Source organism: Rhinolophus sinicus, chromosome 2, assembly GCF_057876585.1.
Source record: "Rhinolophus sinicus isolate RSI-liver-muscle chromosome 2, RSI-T2T, whole genome shotgun sequence".
NCBI lineage: Eukaryota > Metazoa > Chordata > Mammalia > Chiroptera > Rhinolophidae > Rhinolophus > Rhinolophus sinicus.
Window position 1 is genome coordinate 178,174,014 of NC_142502.1, and position 16,621 is coordinate 178,190,634.

General features: G+C 53.7%; 1 long non-coding RNA gene across 1 annotated transcript; it reads left to right on the forward strand.

The window, feature by feature from the left end:
• Nucleotides 1-5,870: 5,870 nt before the first annotated feature.
• On the forward strand, nt 5,871-15,206 carry LOC141571509 (uncharacterized). Its single transcript, XR_012496262.2, has 3 exons — nt 5,871-6,846; nt 8,043-8,175; nt 13,345-15,206. It is a non-coding gene; the product is annotated as an uncharacterized LOC141571509 (long non-coding RNA).
• Nucleotides 15,207-16,621: the final 1,415 nt, after the last annotated feature.

Sequence of the window (16,621 nt, forward strand, 5' to 3'; positions counted from 1 at the left end):
TTCCTCCCTGAGCGCTGCACCTGCTGGTGGGGCAGTGACTGTGGCCCCAAGTGGCTTTGCAGAATGGAGAATGCTGCTTTCCCTGACACATTGTACTTAGCGTTCGGAGGCCGAGACAAAAATCCTCAGATCGATCATTCATTCAACAAACACTGAATGCACCACGTGCCTGTTTCCTGCAAGTCCCTGGGCTGCACAGTTGCAGAAACGGCTACCTGGGTATTAATACTTAGCTCACTGTGGGCCAGAAACTGCTAGACAGGACTCCTGGATTATTTCATTCACTACTGACAACTAACCAGGATGAGACTGCATGGCCGTTAATGACCTCTCTTTACAGACAAAACCTGCGAGATAGAGAGGAAGTATCTTGCCCAAGATAGCATGCCAGTGAGTGGTGCAGCTGGGATTTGGGCGTGGGCAGCCTGGCCCCTGAACCCACAGTGCGCCGGGCACACACTGAAAGTGACACTAAGACTGGGGAGAATGTCCCCTTCTGCAAGTTTCTGAGACCCCAGCCTTCTGGGTGACCTGCTCCTGTCATATCCCAATAGGTTAAACTGCACCTCTAGCCCCACCACTTTGTCCTCTTGCTCTGCTACCCCAGGGCACGCCAGGATGGGTGGTGCCATAAAACAGGCTTTCCTGCGTGTTTGGGACTAACAGTGAAGAAGCTGAAATGTGAAGGAGTTTAAACATCATCTTCAAGTCCCTCAGGTACCCTGGCCTCAAGGGATGTCTCTGCCCAGCTCTCTTCAGTTCTCAGCTTGCTGCCCCACTTCCCATGACCTTGATCCCTTCTCCTCCCCTCTTTTCTGCTTTTCCAAGACTCCCTCCTCCCCACGCCTGGGCTGGAGCAATTGAGCATGATGATATCATTTTCCCCTCACATTTGGATCATGCCCAGGTGGCCTCTGTGTGTCGTACGTTGTATGGGGATGGGGAACTCACTAAATGTTCCACTAAGTCTTCATTCAAATTATTTTCTAAACAAATGAGCCATCTTTGATTGTGTTGCCTTCTTAATTTACAGCCAGCTTTTGTTTTAAATTGCACTTTCTGCCTTGCTTGCCTCTGGGGCTTTGTTCCAGATAGCGCTGTTTTCACATCCAGAGCGACAATGCACAGCCCCACTCTCAGGGAGGCTGCAGTCCAGGGCAGATGGACAGGTGAGTGCGGCTTCAATGACAGTACTTAGTGTGGGCTGGTGGGGGGACAAGGGCACCTCACCCAGCTTGGCATCTGGGTCAGGGAGGTGCCCAGGGATGGTGCTTGCATTGGGTCTTGAAGGACAGATTCCAATCGGCCTCTCAGACAAGGGGGGGAGACATTCCAGGAAGAAGGCACAGCTTTGGTGAAAAGAGGGACTCGAGGCTTCGTGATGCATGTGAACTGAAAACAGGTGTGGAAAAAGATGAGGCTGGAATGTGATGAGAGTGTCTGGTCACTCTGTAACCTCTGAGGGCCCCTGGAGAGCCTGGAGCCTCAGGCTGTAAGCTGGGATGGGGAATGGAGGCCCAATGATGGTAAAGTGGCTGGCATGGGGACGGATGGAGAAGAGCGACAGGGTTCGAGAACTTGCTAAGAGGTAAAACTGGCAGGACTTGTGAGGCATGTCCTGCCTCACTGTGCAGCATCTTGCCCTCCCACAGGCACACTTCTCAAGTGGACCCTGAGGATAAGGTGCTGTGGTGAGGCTTCGCTCTGAGCTGGCGGTCAAGGGTGGAGCTTGAAGGACAAGTAGTCCCAGAGCTGGGCCTCGAGGAGGGCTGTCTCGTGTCTTCTCAGGTTTGGCACTGATGGTAGGGGGCCCACAGCAGCATGTGGGAGAGAAGGCTTCTTTTAAATGGGTCTGCAGGGGACTGCTCGGCAGAGAGGGGCGCAGGGCTGTGCGGGCACCGAGGACACGCCCTACCTACCTCTCCCCAGTCAACCTCATCCTGTCCCCCAGCCTCCAATTCAAGCCTGGCAGAAGAGAAAGGCGGGCAGAGGTGACCTCCGGGTTCCTGGAGCTGCGTGAGCAGGAGCTGGGGAAGGGCCCTGGCCTGGGAGCCTGCAGGGGCTTGGGCCTCGGCGAGCCCTGCCTGGCTTTCTCCCTCCTGCTCCCCAGACCAGTGCTCCCCAGGCCGGTGCCTATCCTTGGACCACGCCAGCTTTGCACCTACTCAGGGTGTGTGGGTGTGAGTGGTGTGTCCCCAAGTCAGGTCCTCAGCAGTGCTGTGCCCCACGCCTGCTCAGCTTGGAGGTGGGCTCAAAGTTTCTCTAGGGGGAGGCACTGAGTCCTCTGTGCCCTTGTAACTTCTGGGTCACTCCTTGGCCCCTCTCGCCATGTCATCGCAGGTGTCTGTTTCCACACTGGCTTCCTGCGACCCTGGGTGCTTTCTGAGGGCAGCCGCTTTGCTACGACCCAGCATGGGGCACGGGCTCGCTGCAAAGATTGGGAGTCTCTGTATCTGGGGTGCTCATTGTTGCCGCCTGCTCTGAAAGTCAAGCAGTCTTTAGAAGCTTATACACGGTGCAAGACCACCACACACCCACCAGAGAGGCTGACTTTAGGGAAAGACAATTGTTGGAGGGTGAGTGGTGCAACAGGAGTTCTCTTGTGTGCTTAGAAAGCATACCGATTGATGTGAACACTTTGGACATTCACGCGGCGGTATCTACTGAAGCTAGACATCTGCCTGCCCAAGCAGAATGACAGCATGCGTCCGCTGGAAGGTGTGCATGAGGATGTTCACTGCACCTTCATGTGTCGCAGCCCAAATGTGGAAACAACCCAAATGTCCATCAACAGGAGAATGGATAAATTGTGGTACATTCATACAATGGAATACGACTTGGCAATTAAAAAAAGGACAAACTACTGCTAAGCATACAGCACAGATGAAAATCACAGGCACTACATTAAATGCAAGAAGCCAGACACAAAAGACCCATACTTCAAACATAAAGTTCAGGAACAGGGAAAACGAATTGGTAATAGAAACCAGGGGCACCTCTGCTGGGGCTGTGGTATTGACAAGGTAGGGATACAAAAGACTCTCCTCTGAAAAGTTCTCTGGGATGTTCTCTGGTTTGATGTTACGTAGTAATTAAAAGGATGTATGTATATGTAAATAAATCATCAAGTTATACACGTAGGGTGAGTGTACTCTGTACGATATTCCGCAATAGGAAAGTTAAGGGGGGCGCTCATAAAAGGGCTTCTGAGATTCTAATTAGTTCCTTTAAACCCCACTGTAGCTTTTTCAGCAAAAATGATGGAGGCCCACATGGCCTGTGTTTTCTTCAGGATCCCAGAGGATTCTAATTTATGGGCAGAGGGGCCCAGGGCAAAAAGCCTTGCACGCTGTGTGCTGTGTGGAGCAAACCGGCTGCTTCCCAGGCCTGGCAGGCCAGAGGAGCAGGCCCCCTCCTCAGCCGGCCAAGAGGGTGGGCACTGCCCAGGGGCAGCCCTAATGATCCCTCCTCCCCCAGCTGCAGACAGACCCCGCTCTTCCTCTGGTTCCTGGAACCTGCCAGACCAAGGGGTGTTTCCAGCACTTCAGGCGGGGAGCTAAGCCTCTCCTCCACTCCAGGAAAATATTTGTTCAGGGCCTTGGCACCCGCAGAAGAGGAAATGAAAGCCACCTTGGAGCCGAGCGGGCGGTGCGGCCGTGTTGCTTTGTCTGCCCCTCCAGATTGCCTCCGCAGGCCCGGGGCCCGCCGTCTGGGGCCAGGCCCAGGAACCCCACCCCACACACAGACCTGCTTTGGGGGTGAGCTTGGGGTGCTGGCTGTTGGTTCCTTCAGTTCAGGAGTCATCTGTCAGTTCAGTCAGCAGACGTTTCTGGAGCTGACTGTGCCAGGCGCAGCACTGGGCCCTGGACGCTGTCGGTGAACAGGTCCTTTCCTCATCTTTAAGCATGACCCCTGGAAAGGCCATTAATGGCATTTAGGAGCATTGGCCAGGGTGCCAGCCGGGCAGGACAGGATGGCCACTGGGGGAAGGACTGGGCTGGCACCTGGCGTCAGGCTGTAAGATGAGTGAGGTAGTTAAGTGTTGTTTGGAGCGGGCAGAGTATCCCAGGTAAACGGGACAGCATGGAACCGCAAAGGCCCAGAGGCAAGAGAGCGCGTGGGGCTTTGGGGGGTGGAAGGTGGGTGGAGTCAGCTGTGGTGGGGACCCAGGAGTCAGGACACCGGAGGGGAACCAGCCGCTGGCGTCACAGTACCTCTCAGTGCAAGTTCAGGAACATGGACTTTACCCTCCAGGCAGCGCAAGTTTCTGTTTGTTTTGTGACATTTAAACCATTAATTTTGATTGTTTTTGATATAGAAAAGTGTAAAGAATAAAACGAAATTGGCCTCAACTCCCACCACCCAGATAGTTCCTGATGACATTTTAAAACTTACAATACTCTCCTCTTGATGAGAAGTCCAAGCAGAACAGAAAAGTCACAATGAAAAGTGAAAGAAAGCCTCCTCCTCCCCACCTGCCTCTCTTGCCAAAGGCAGTTCCATTTAACAGGCCTTCGTTGTGTGGGTCCAGAAATTTTTTCCATGCACAGCCTTGTGAGGATAAGTCTGTGCTTTTAAAGAGCTACACCAAAGGGATGGCAGCTCCCTTTCCAGTTTCATTTCAACACGTGTCGTCAGTTCTACCTCATTCTTCTTAATGTCTGTGGAGCGTTTGGTCTTCCAGGTAAAGGTCGCTGACTGGGTTCTTCCTGCGAGGGGAGCGGGGGTGCATCTCACTTCCAGGCATTTGCTATGGTAAACATGCTGCAGTAAAGGTCCTACACAGCCATCACACAGCGTCATCTGATGCAGACACAGCGACTGAGTCAACACGAGGGCACCTTGCTCACAGTAGGCTCAGCAGCAAGGGGATGTTATTTATGACCACCCTCTAAAAGTTCCAGCAATTTGCCACACCTGTCACCATACGCACACTGTGTGCAGAAGTCCCAGAGCCCACCCCTCACCTGGCACCACACGTTATCACCAAACGGTTCTGTTTTCTTTTTTTCCATGATGGTGGGGGATGGAGATGGCATCACATGGTTGCTTTGATATTTGTTTATTTAATTGTCAGTGAGGTGAAGGTGAGGAAGCTTTTCGTGTTTGTGCCATTTGTATTTCTTTTTTCATAGGGGAGCTGTTTTGCATAGTTTCCTAATGGGCCTTTTGCCTTTTGCTCATGGATTGGCATGGGTTCCTTGTGTGCTAATGATATTCAGGGAGTGGCTTTGGTCTCCAAAACAAGCCTGTGGCTGCCGTGTGAGAGGAATAGTAGGGGTCTTGCTGAGAGGTGTATGGACCGGCCAAACAGTGGCTTTGGCCTTGGGGAAGGGAGCCAGAGAAGACATTCAGGAAGGAAGACAGACAGGACCAGCCAGTGGGTTGATTTTTTTGCGTAATAGTCTAGGGCACTTTTGGGTTAGTGAAAAAACCATTGCCCACTGCCGTCCCCAAAAATTGTGACACGGGATTCATATTGATAAGCCACATAGTTGGGCCTGAGCCCCTCCTCATGCCACCTGCCTGGTAGTTTGTGCCCCTCCTCCCTTGACTGTGTGGGGCATGGGGGGGGGGTGACGAGGAGGAGGGAGGTGTCAAGGATGGTTCCCAGGCCCCCACTGCAAATATTATGGGCCCATAAACCATTAAAATGTCTCAGAAATTCCAGTATTTCATCACATAGTTGCCGATTGACCCACATCAGTCAGCGTTAGGCTGAAGTGATCCAGAGTCTCCTAAAAGGGAAATAGGGGTGCCCTGGGCCTCAGCACGCATGTTGAGAGGTATGGGGGCGGGGCGGGCTGAGGACACAGCTGAGGAGGAACCAGGGTCCCCAGGCTTCTGGGTCCCACTCCTTCTCTGTGCAGAACAGAGGCTATGGCACACAGGTGCTGCTTTGGGACTATCTACCAAGTGGAATTCGTTAATATTCAAATTTATGCTAAGGTCAAAATGAATGGGACTTTGAAAGAAATTTTTTAAAATTCCATCTTTTGACACTTGTTGAACAGCAGGATTTGGGGTAATTACTAATAATAGCCACCATTTGGTACCTGCCTAGCATGTGCCAGGCCCTACATACACCTACCCTCTGATTTTAGGGGCAGAGTAGTATAGTGGCAGGAGCAGGAGCTTTGGAGTTAGACCCCACTTTACTTGCTGTGCGACTGTAGACTCCTCAGAACCTCAGTGTTCTTATCTGTGAAATGGGGCTAACAGCTCTTATCTCATAAGGCTGAGGGGAGACTACATAAGATATTGTGAGTAAACTGCATCATAAAACCTGCATATTGTTGTGGGCACTTTGCAAGCAATCCATAAATAGTGGCTGTTACTCTTATGTTCACAAAAGCCCTGACAGGGAGGTATTACCACCCCATTTTACAGATGTGGAAACAGAGGCCTAAGCCATTACTTCATACAGCTGTTGAGTGGCCATGCTGACATGCAAAGCCAGGTCTTTGTCACCCAGAAGCCCATGGCACGCCCCCAGACCACCGCTGCTTCCTGTCTCACCTGGTCTGGTCACAAAGGACCACCTGGACAGGAGGCAGGGGAGGCTCTCCCAGGCCAGCACACTCTAGCAAGCCCTGAAGCTATTCCCAGGCATGGGAAAGGGTGGCTTCCCCGAAATACCTGGGTGCTGGCGCCAAAGTCAATAATGACAACCTGCCCTGCAGGAAACCATGGTCATGAGGATACAAACAACTGGGAGAGGGTGGAGCTCAATTCTGCCCCAGCCCTGGCCAGCGCTGTGCCCCTCTGTGCTAGAGGGCAGGCTGAGGTGATACCTGGACAGCACAGATTCTGGATCTGAGAGCTGTCCCCTCTTCCAGTAGGGAGGTGAGTATGGGCAGGGCCTCCTGTTCTTGTCCTGCAGCTCGCCTAGAAGGCTGGTCAAGAACGTGGCACTGGGTTCCGCCGGGGGAGGCTCCAAGAGGGAGGGGAGCCCTTGGGGTAGCTCTTCTCCTGGAGCCCTGGGCCCTGAGCACGCGACTCCATGCATCTCCCTCCCTCAACACAATCACTGGGGCCTCTGCTGGGCCAGGGGCCAGGCCCCAGAGACCCCAGAACACAGCCCTTGCCTCTGCAGAGCCCACAGTTTTGTGGTAAGCACAGACACACATTATTAAATAACATAGATGTCCAAGGCAGTACTAGGGATAGAGACGAAGGGCACTAACCCAGCTTGGGGAGTTACAGGAAGGGCCTGGAGGAGAAACCATCTGAATCAGGTATTATCAAAGGAGCTGGCCATGTGCGAGACAGGAGAGGGGTGTTTTTGGCAAGTGCCAGGGTACTCAGGGACCCACAGCTGCCATCCAGTTGCAGTGTCTATGCTGGGGGGTGGGAAAGCAGTGAGAGATGAGGCTGGAGCGACAACTTGGGCAAGTAAAGCAGGGCTTTGTACCCTAGGTCAAGGGTGAGGAGAATAAGCATTTGTGAGCTGGAGCCTCTCTTCCGGGCTGTGAGAGCCGATTGTACCCTGAGTTCCGTGACCTCATGCTGGTAGTTTGAAATTGGCCACGGTGGGAATAGTTACACCATGGGAATTGGCAAGCACTACAAATCACAGCCAGTTGTTCAAGGAAACAAGAACAAGAATTATACAGGGCAGCCTTTGGTGGATTTTAAAGAAGGGCATGGAATAATTGGCTTTGTTTGTCAGAAGGATGCTCTGGCTGCTGCCATGTGGATGATGGGTGGGAAAGAATGGGCTTGGAGCCTGAAGCTGGGTCTTGGGGGACGTCCTCGCTAAGGTGAAAGGTTGCCTGAGAAGGGCTGGTGGTGGGAGAGGACAGGCTCCTCGTCACCTGACTGCTATGCTGGCTCAGCCTGGGGGTGGGGTGGACAATTAGGTAGCTCCAGCAGCCTTCCTCAGCCAGAGCCTGAGAATCGCAATAAAAACCTTAATGAAAAACACCTGGGCTCTGCTCCAGCCAGGCTGTGAGCCGGGGAATGGGGGGGTCAGGGGACTGGAAGTGATGGTGGAGAAGGAAGGACCTTGCACTCTATCCGTTCATGTGCTTGTTCCTCAGCTTGTCCAAGTGTTTCCCTCAGCTCCCTGGGCCTGGGTGAGGAGAATGAGCACTGAAGGAGGAGGGCTAACGTCACAGCAATGGGGTCACTGAACATGGGACCCTGGTGATACTGGACCAAAGCACTGACTGTGTGAGTACTTAATCTATGGAAGCTTTTGGTCAAGGTTACAATGTGTCCGAGGTACAACCAGGCTAGGTCCTGGGTCTTCCATGTTCCATAGTCCTGTGTGTGTGTGTGTGTGTGTGTGTGTGTGTGTGTGTGGTGCGGGGGAGTGGATTGGTGAGAGGGAAGGAAGGAACGCTGAGTCCCCTTCTCCTGTGACCCCCTCCCCCACCCCAGGATACATGGGGACAGAGTGTCTGAAACTTCAAAGGAGAGACTTGGCTGATCCCAGAGGCCACCAGGGCTTGGCCTGATGCAGTCTGGCCTTCTAATCAGAACTGACCCATGGGTTTTAGTGCCTGGGGATCTGGGTGGCCATGGAGGCGGGTGGGCTCCAGGCCCTACACCTGTCCTTCTCTTGAGGGAGTCACTGACAAGACAGGGTGGGAGGGCACTTCTAACCAGGCAGCATTTCTCTTGAGCTTCTCAAGATGGTTCCTGGCTGGTGCAGAAGCAGCCATGAGTCTCCCAGGCCCTGTGCTGACTGGTAGGCTGCTCGGGACCCTGGCTGCAAATGTCAGTGGTCGCCAACACGGTGGGTCAGAAATTGGAAAACAGAGGTCCCCGCACTGGGAGGCTGCTACTTTGTGAGCTGAGTTTCCACGTGTTGTGCACCTTCTGAACCCTTCTCCCCACCCAAATTCTGCCCAGGGACAGGTGACCCCAGCACAGCCATGGGGCATCAGGGACACAAGAGCATGTCTAAGCTCATTAGAAACCGCCTCTGGGCAGATTCAGCCCTGTGGGCACATGGTGTGGTTAGTAGACCCGGCCTGGATTGTAGTTAGAAGAGAGGACAGTTCCTTCAGGCAGGTGCAGCCCTTACGCCCTGACCAGTGTGCACAGACACACACTGTGGCCCTGAGCACGCCCTCCAGCGGCCAGAGGCTGAGGGCTCCATTTGTACACACATAACACGGTTTCCATGACCCCCCCTCTGCCCTTCCCCCATCCATGGGCCACCCCAGCCCTGTTAATAAACAGCCCTGAAAAGGATGGGAGGGACTTGGAGGGTGGGGAGGAATGCGGTGAACGCAGAAATCCTCACACACTTCAAGGGTTGTGGGAGGTGTAACCCACTCTGAACCCGAGTCTAACCACCCACCTCCTGCTGACAGTTCTGCTACAGGCCAGCCCTTTCCAGAAGGAAAATCCCCACACTCCTTCTGGGCACCATGTGGGGAGGGAGGCCCAGGCATCTGGAGATGAAAGGCACAGGACCAGAGGCCGCAGCCGCCACCCAGGAGGTGGTCCAGCAATCCCTCAGGGCTTCCCTCTGGTGACATGTGGCCCCACCCAGCCCCCACCCCACCACCAAACATGCGGAGTCACCAGCGTAGTCACAGGTACTCCTGTGTGGAGGAACAGGCCTTGCCAGGTGGGCAATGACAGATGGTCACCTTCATCTCAGGCCTTGAAAGTTGAACACCCTCCCAGCACCCTGGCTGTCTCCTGACCATCACCCCTTTAGGGTCCTCTGGGGAAAGAAGGTGGGGGGAACACAGCTGTGAGCCAACAAGCCCAGGGATTGCCCTGCGTCTTCTGCCTGTTCCTTCTCTCCTGGGCCTCAGATCACTTTTGCAGTAAAACAAGGCCCGAAAGTTATATAATGTGCAAGTGAGAGGCAGAGCTGGGACTGGAGCCCAGAACTGCCTGGTTTCAAAGCTTCCTCGAAGGACTGCAGGGTCCCTTTGCCAGCGGGGCAGCCAGGCTGACCGGGACACGCGGCTGAAGGGATCCTTCAGGACATGGTCGGCCTCTCCACATACATGGATACCTGAACATCATAAAACTGAGGATTCTTAAGGTTCTTGAGGCCACACCCTAGAAATTGAAGTTCAGAAAAGGAGAGTGATTTGCTAGTCAGAGGGGGGACCAAGACTTCTGGGTCTCCTTGCTTCCAGCCTAGTGCTCTTTCTACTGCTCAGGCGGGCTGTCTAGAAACCCATTTGGTTAGACTGCAGGTCCATCGAGCCCGTGTCGTGCCTGGGACCTCCTTTCCACGCGAGGAGAATGGCCCCCTGGAGAAGCAGAAGCGGATGTGCCTCCCTCTGTGACTACAGCTATCACATGAGGCCGCCTTCTCCACTGTCCTGTTACTGACTCACAGGACAGCAGTTTGTTCCTCGAAAGGACAGGAACAGTGGCCAGTGACTGCCAAGTTAGTGAGAGTTCCCTGGGAGGGTCAGTTGCTAAGACCAGGCCCCAGGTTTGTGTTGCCTCGAAGAAGCTGGGCTGCTGCCTGTGAAGCCTAGGGCAGGGCTGAGCCCACAGTAGGAATTCCAGTGGCTCTTCGAGGTGGCGTGGGGTGCAGTTTCCCAGGCCTGCTAGTGGGGAGCAGAAGGGCTGGAGCTGAGGAATCAGTACGTCACTGAGTCCCCACTGAGCACCTGTAGGAGGTTCAGCCCGGCTCCCTCTGGAATAGGTACCCTGCACTTAGGGCCCCCACAATCCCACTGGGAAGACACACATCAGATCTCTGGCACTTGGCACCGAGCTGGACGCTAAGCTCTGCAGGAGCAAGGGAAGGAAGGAGACACCTCCTGAGGGCTGTGTGTGTCAGGGAGGGGCTCTCGCACAGGCCTGGAAGGATGGGTAGACATTCCCCATAGGAGAAGTCTAGAGATACACGGAAACATTGGAAACTGGGGAACGAAGGTCCTGAGGGGGAACTGAGTTGGTGGCAGGCAGAACCTGGGCTGGGGTGGGGGCAGGCTGGACCCCGGCCTCTCTGGGCAGTGCTGAGGTAGGTGCTGGCTCTCCAGAAGCACTTCTCCTGTAGCAGCCCACGCAGTGGCTGGAGTAGGCCACCCCCAAGGGCACAATGGCCTCAGGGGACTGTGATGACACAGGCTCTATTGAGTCAGGGGCCATTCCCTCACCCCTGATTCTCAGCACTCCCTCCCTGCTTGAGGAAGACCTCCTGTGAGTGTTAGTCAGCTCTGCGGTGCCCCGAGGCAGGGAGCTCACACAGCATTTAGTGTGCCCCTACACACCCAGCGTCTCCAATTTGGGCGCTAGGGGCCAGCTTCTCTTGGGCCTTCTGGATGGTCCCTTTCTCCTGTCCAGGAGAGTCTTTCCTTCACTGCTGCCTCTTCCCACAGCTCCCTGAGTGCCATGGGAGGCCACCTGGAGGAGGGGTCCTCAGGGGCTGGGGCCACACACCAAAGGCAGCAGACTCCTGGGGAGCAACGGCCCCAGGATGACCTTGTGGCTTCTCCTCCCTCTGCCTCCTTCTCATCCCATGTGCGGTTCTGGCTTCTGCTCTTCCTAATTATGTTCTCAGCAGCTGCCCTCTGATTCTAAGCCTGTCAGCACTCACAGGGTGGGCTTCCAGGTGGAGGTGGTCACTGAACTGGATCCTGGAGTGCAAGAGGATCTGTCTGTGACTCTAGAAACTTCCAGGAGTTTCTTGGAGCCTTCCAGTGGAGGGCTGAGGCTGAGTGGACTCAGCTTGGTCTCTTACTCCCCACCCTCACACTGACACACAGATTCTCTTCAGGCCCAAGTGGGAGCGGGGTGGGGTGTGAGCAGTGGGGAGAAGGCAGGACTAGACTGAGTTCTCCGTCAATTGGACAAATAATTTTTTCTGCCTGGTGGGATCTTCAGGTCCAGGCCGCTGCCTGGGGACACAGCAGGAGGACTGAGGACCCAGAGGGAGAGAGAGACAGAGGTGGGCACAGAGAGAGAAGGGGGCGAGGCCATCCTGAACACAGGGGCCCTCCTGGCTCTCACACCAGCATCTTGGGGTCTCTGTTGCCAGGAAGCCCCTCCTCACTCTTCCCTCCAGCCTCTGGTGATTTTAGGGTCAGTAGTGCCCACGCCCAGGGGCTCTTCTCCCTGTGCTGTGCTGCTGTGGGGGCTACTGTGGATGTCCAGCCAGCCCCTGGTGCCCAGTGCAGGGAGCTGGTGCTTTAGCCAGGTGCACTGACCAGAAAGACAGCAGGGCGCCACAGACTTGTGACAGTTACAATACCATGCTCCTCCCCCAGCCTGCCAGCGAGACTGATGACTTCCTGAAAAGGGGTTAAATGGAGGGTTTGTGAATTGGAACATTTGATGTGACCTGAGGCCTTCCTGTTCAAATGACCCTTGGGGCTCCTGACCTTTAAAGTGTCTCGTGCACAGTCAGAATGAGCCCTGGGAGTCATACTTTCTGAAACGCAGCTGCTTTTGGACTGTGCCTGCCTTGGGGCACCAAAGTTCAGTATCCCCTAGCCCATAGCTCTTTTGAGTAGCTGTCACAGAGGCTGCTTGGTGGCCTGGAGGCTCAGGAAGAAAACAGGGGAATCCCAACAGAAAGCGGATCTTCCCAAGAGAAGGCCGTTCTGGTGCCCCTTCCCCCCTCCTCAGGATACTTAGGAACATGGATCCAACAGAGCCCTGGGAGCCCAGCACTGAACCCCAGGCCCTAAAGGCTCCTGTGTGTGAAACTGTCCAGGGCCTCCACTCAGGGCTTGTTGGGGGCCTCAGTGGGTTCCGTGAGAATGGCTGAGCAAGTCCACACACCATAGGGACGCTTGTGTCACCCTTCCTTATATGAACTGAAGGTCACCAAACTGCTCCGGTCAGCTGCGTGACCATCTGATTTGACCAACCAGTTGGTCAGACCTGGGTTGCCTGAAGCATTAGCTGTCTGCCCGCTAGGCTGCCTGTGAAGCAATGTGGCTGAATCAAGCCTTGACTAGACATTAATGAATACCAGACCTGCGGACTGCAGCTAGAGGTGGAGGCGGGGGGCTTGAAGGCAGGCCAGCCTCTCAGGAGAAGGAGATGTGGTAATTCATCGTGGGCAAATGGAGAACAGCATTGTGCAAACGGTCGCCCCCTCAAACGCAGTGAATATAAGATAAGAGTTTAACTGCCCGGTGGTCCATGGGTGAGAGAGAGCAGAGAAGCCTGAATGCCAGTCCCAGAGGAGGGTAAAACATGACTGTGGTCAGAAGAGTGAAGAGGTAAAACCAGAGTGTTTGATTTCCTGGGAGAAGGCAAACTGAACAGTGACTCAATTGAGAAATATTCAATCAAGTGTTTGTTTTTGGAAGGACAATGTAATAATCAGAAGGCAGTCCAGTTATGACAGAGATGGAGCCCTGGAGAGATCTGAAGGGGTTATTCCTCCCCTGCCCCCAACAGGTGGTTTTGCTCCAATACCAGGACCCATTCTGGAGGAAAGCCTGGATCTGACATCCTGCCTCCTGCAAGCCACAAGAGATGGGTGGTTAAAAGGAAGATTTAAACCAAATGACCCCTAAATGGAGGTACCTCATCGTGTCCAGCTTGCCTGACTGATGGGCCAAAGCATCTATTGTCATTGTCAACAATCGGCTGGCTGCTCTGCTTTATCTAACCCATGGCTCCTCTGGGGACGGGGTCCTTCCAGACCTCACCTGGGGGCCCTACCATACCCCCACCACTCTTCTCGGCCAAGTTCATGCATCTGAGATCCTTCCTCCTGCATCTGAAGGGGAAGGAAAAGACCAGCAACCATTGGTACGTTGACTGCTCTCCAAAGCTCCCAGGCCATACCTGACATCACGGCTCATCTGGGAGAAGTAGGTGGGTCATAGCTAAAGGTCAGGTAGAAAATCAGGGCTGTATGAAGACTGGGGTACCCCTGTGCATTCGCCACCTGGATGTCATACAGGCACCACCTCAACTCATTATTTCCATTCAAATATGGGCCTCTGTCCCTGGGTATCCTCTTTCAGAAGCTGCATCCTCCAGGTACCCAAGCCAGAGATGTAATGCATCCCAGAGCTTCCTCCGTCATGCTCTTCTTCATTCCACATGTTAGCTTCTGACTATGTCTCAGTTTCTTTCAGCTCTTCCTTCCCTGTCACTGTCCTGATTCACTGCTTCATCTTCTTTCGTGAAGATAACAGCAATGGTCTCCTAGCGTATGTCTCTCTCCAGTCTCGCGCTCTTTAATCAATCAGCCAGGTGCACTCAAGTTAGGGTAAGTCGAGGAGTTTGCGAAGATGTGGACAAGGGGTAGAAAGACCCCTAGAACGAGTGAGGTGAGCCGGCTGTGGCTTTCCCTAAGGGATACAGCCAGCTTGGGGACACCCTGCAGGGAGGGAGAGGAGTTAATGCCTTGAACTTCACTCTCCTCTCTCTCCCCACTTCCTGCTGGGGCTCCCCATTGGCTGAGTCCATCTAGCAGTGGGAGGGTGGAGGAGCCCATTGATGCTGTCCACACAGATTGGTCTTCCCAGGGGCAGGACAACAGGAGAAGGGTGGAAGGTGGATCAGGCAGCCAATGGAAGGAGGGAAGGTGTTCGCTCAGAGGCTGGCCCATTCTCCACATGGCCCCCAGGTAGATTTTTCCAAAACTTGTATCTGAGCAAGTTCCTGCATAAAATCTTGAGAATAACCAAAACAATTGCATAAATAATTACACCCCCCACCCCGCCCCGTTGCCACGCAGCAGCCTACCCGTCTGTCTCCTTGTACCTGCCCCCAAAGAAAGGAGAGTCTGTGAGATGGATCCTTTCAGGGACCTTGCCTCACCTTTGTGTTTGCACCTCATGTCTCCCTGTTTGGCCGCAAAAAGATGGCTGGTCAGCCAATGACAAGTAAGATTCCCCACGGGGGGTACAACTCAAGCCAGGTGCAGTCAAGTGGGGACCAACAGGGGAACCCACAGGGTTCATAGAGGTGGGCACAGCCCCCCACCTTCCCCTGGCTGAGAGCCTCTGCCTCTGTGGCTGCATTCCTTCCCACAACCTGCAGGGGAAGAGACTCAATGATGTGCTCTCCATCTATTCATATGCATATAGGTTTTGTCCCTTGGGGAAGTACAAATATCCTGAGTCTTACATTCTGCTGCCTGCAGGCGAGGGTGATTGGCTGGAATCAGTTCCCTATTATGATGTGTGGGATTCACAGATCTTGAGATTGACAAGCTTTATCTCCTTTACTTCCCCACCTAACTAATAAAAGCTAATTAATAAACCCAATTCGGGGTGTCCAGTCCTTGAGACTGGCGTCTCTTGGCCCTGTTTATAATCTATTATTGGCTACTGTCTTTTCTTAACCCTGCGCCGCCCTCCTCGCTCCCCACAACCCTCGTTGAGCGGGACGCGACCCCTCCCACACACACAGTTTGCCCCTTTCACAGAACTTTCAAGGTCAATGCCAGTGTCCTGTTTTGCAGCTGAAGCCACTGAAGCTCAGAGAAACAGATGCCTGGGTCTCACAGCCAGGACCTGGTGACACTGGAGCTTGAGTCTGAGGCTGACCCAGCAGGGACAACTCCTCTCAGGGTCCTAAACGCCCCTTTGGGGGACCCCATGCCCCTCCAGTCTTGGCCTAGCCCTGCTCCTCACTCCTGGGACTCCTGGACTCCAGCCAATCTTTGTAACTTTCTCTGAAGTCCCCATACACGCTTCACCTATCTGAGCCTTTGTGGCAGCAGCCAGCAAACTGTGGCTCATGGCCAAATCACTCCCCATGCCTGTTTTTGTATAGTCTGCGAGCTAAAAACACTTTTTAACATTTTAAAGTGGTTGAAACATTTTAAAGAATAATATTTTGAAAATTATGTGACATTTCAATGTCCATAAATAAAGTTTTATTGGCACACAGCCCCTCCTACTTGTTGGAGCTTTGGGCTGCAGTGGCAGAGTTGAGTAGTTGTGACAGAAAATGTACGGCCTGCAAAACCTCAAATATTTACCATCTGGCCCTTTACAGGACAAGTGTGCCAACTCCTGCACCAGGCTGTTGCTTTTTGACAGGCTACTTAGTCTTTATTGTGTTTGTGTGTTTAAATTTCACCTGTAATACATGAATATTGGAGATTCAAATCGTGCAGGGGTTGGAGGTACAGGGATCCCTGTCCCCATCTTCTTCCTGGGGTGCTCACCGTTAATGGTTCCCAGCTTTGAGGAAGCTGTCTCTTCTGTTCCTGTGCTGTTTCTCTGACAATCTCCCATTCACACCTCAGGTGCAGCTGGTATAGAGCTGCTCCTGACCCCCTTTCTCATTTCTGCTGCATCAAAGGCAGCCCAGCATGGTGGCTAAATGGTGGCTAAGAGCACAGGTGCCCAGGTTTGAATCCCGGTCCTGCTACTCACATCCCTTCATTGGCTAGAATGGGTGTCATGAAATTACCTGCTTCACAGCTCACTGTGAAGCCCATGTGATAACAATAAGTAAATCCACGTGACCTGCTTAGAACAGGGCCTGCTGTCAGAAGTGAGAGCCCATCATCTCAGCAGCCGGGACAGGCCTCCACCCTGGAACTTCTCTCCTGCTCTCTGCCATTTGCTCACGTGCTTGTCTCCCATAAGGTCACTCTCCTGAGGACAGTGAGTATATTCTGTTCTCTTCATGTACCCGGGAGGGCTCAGGGCCAGGGTCTCACATGGTGCTGAGGGTGAGACCCCGGCCTTCTCAGTTCAGGTTG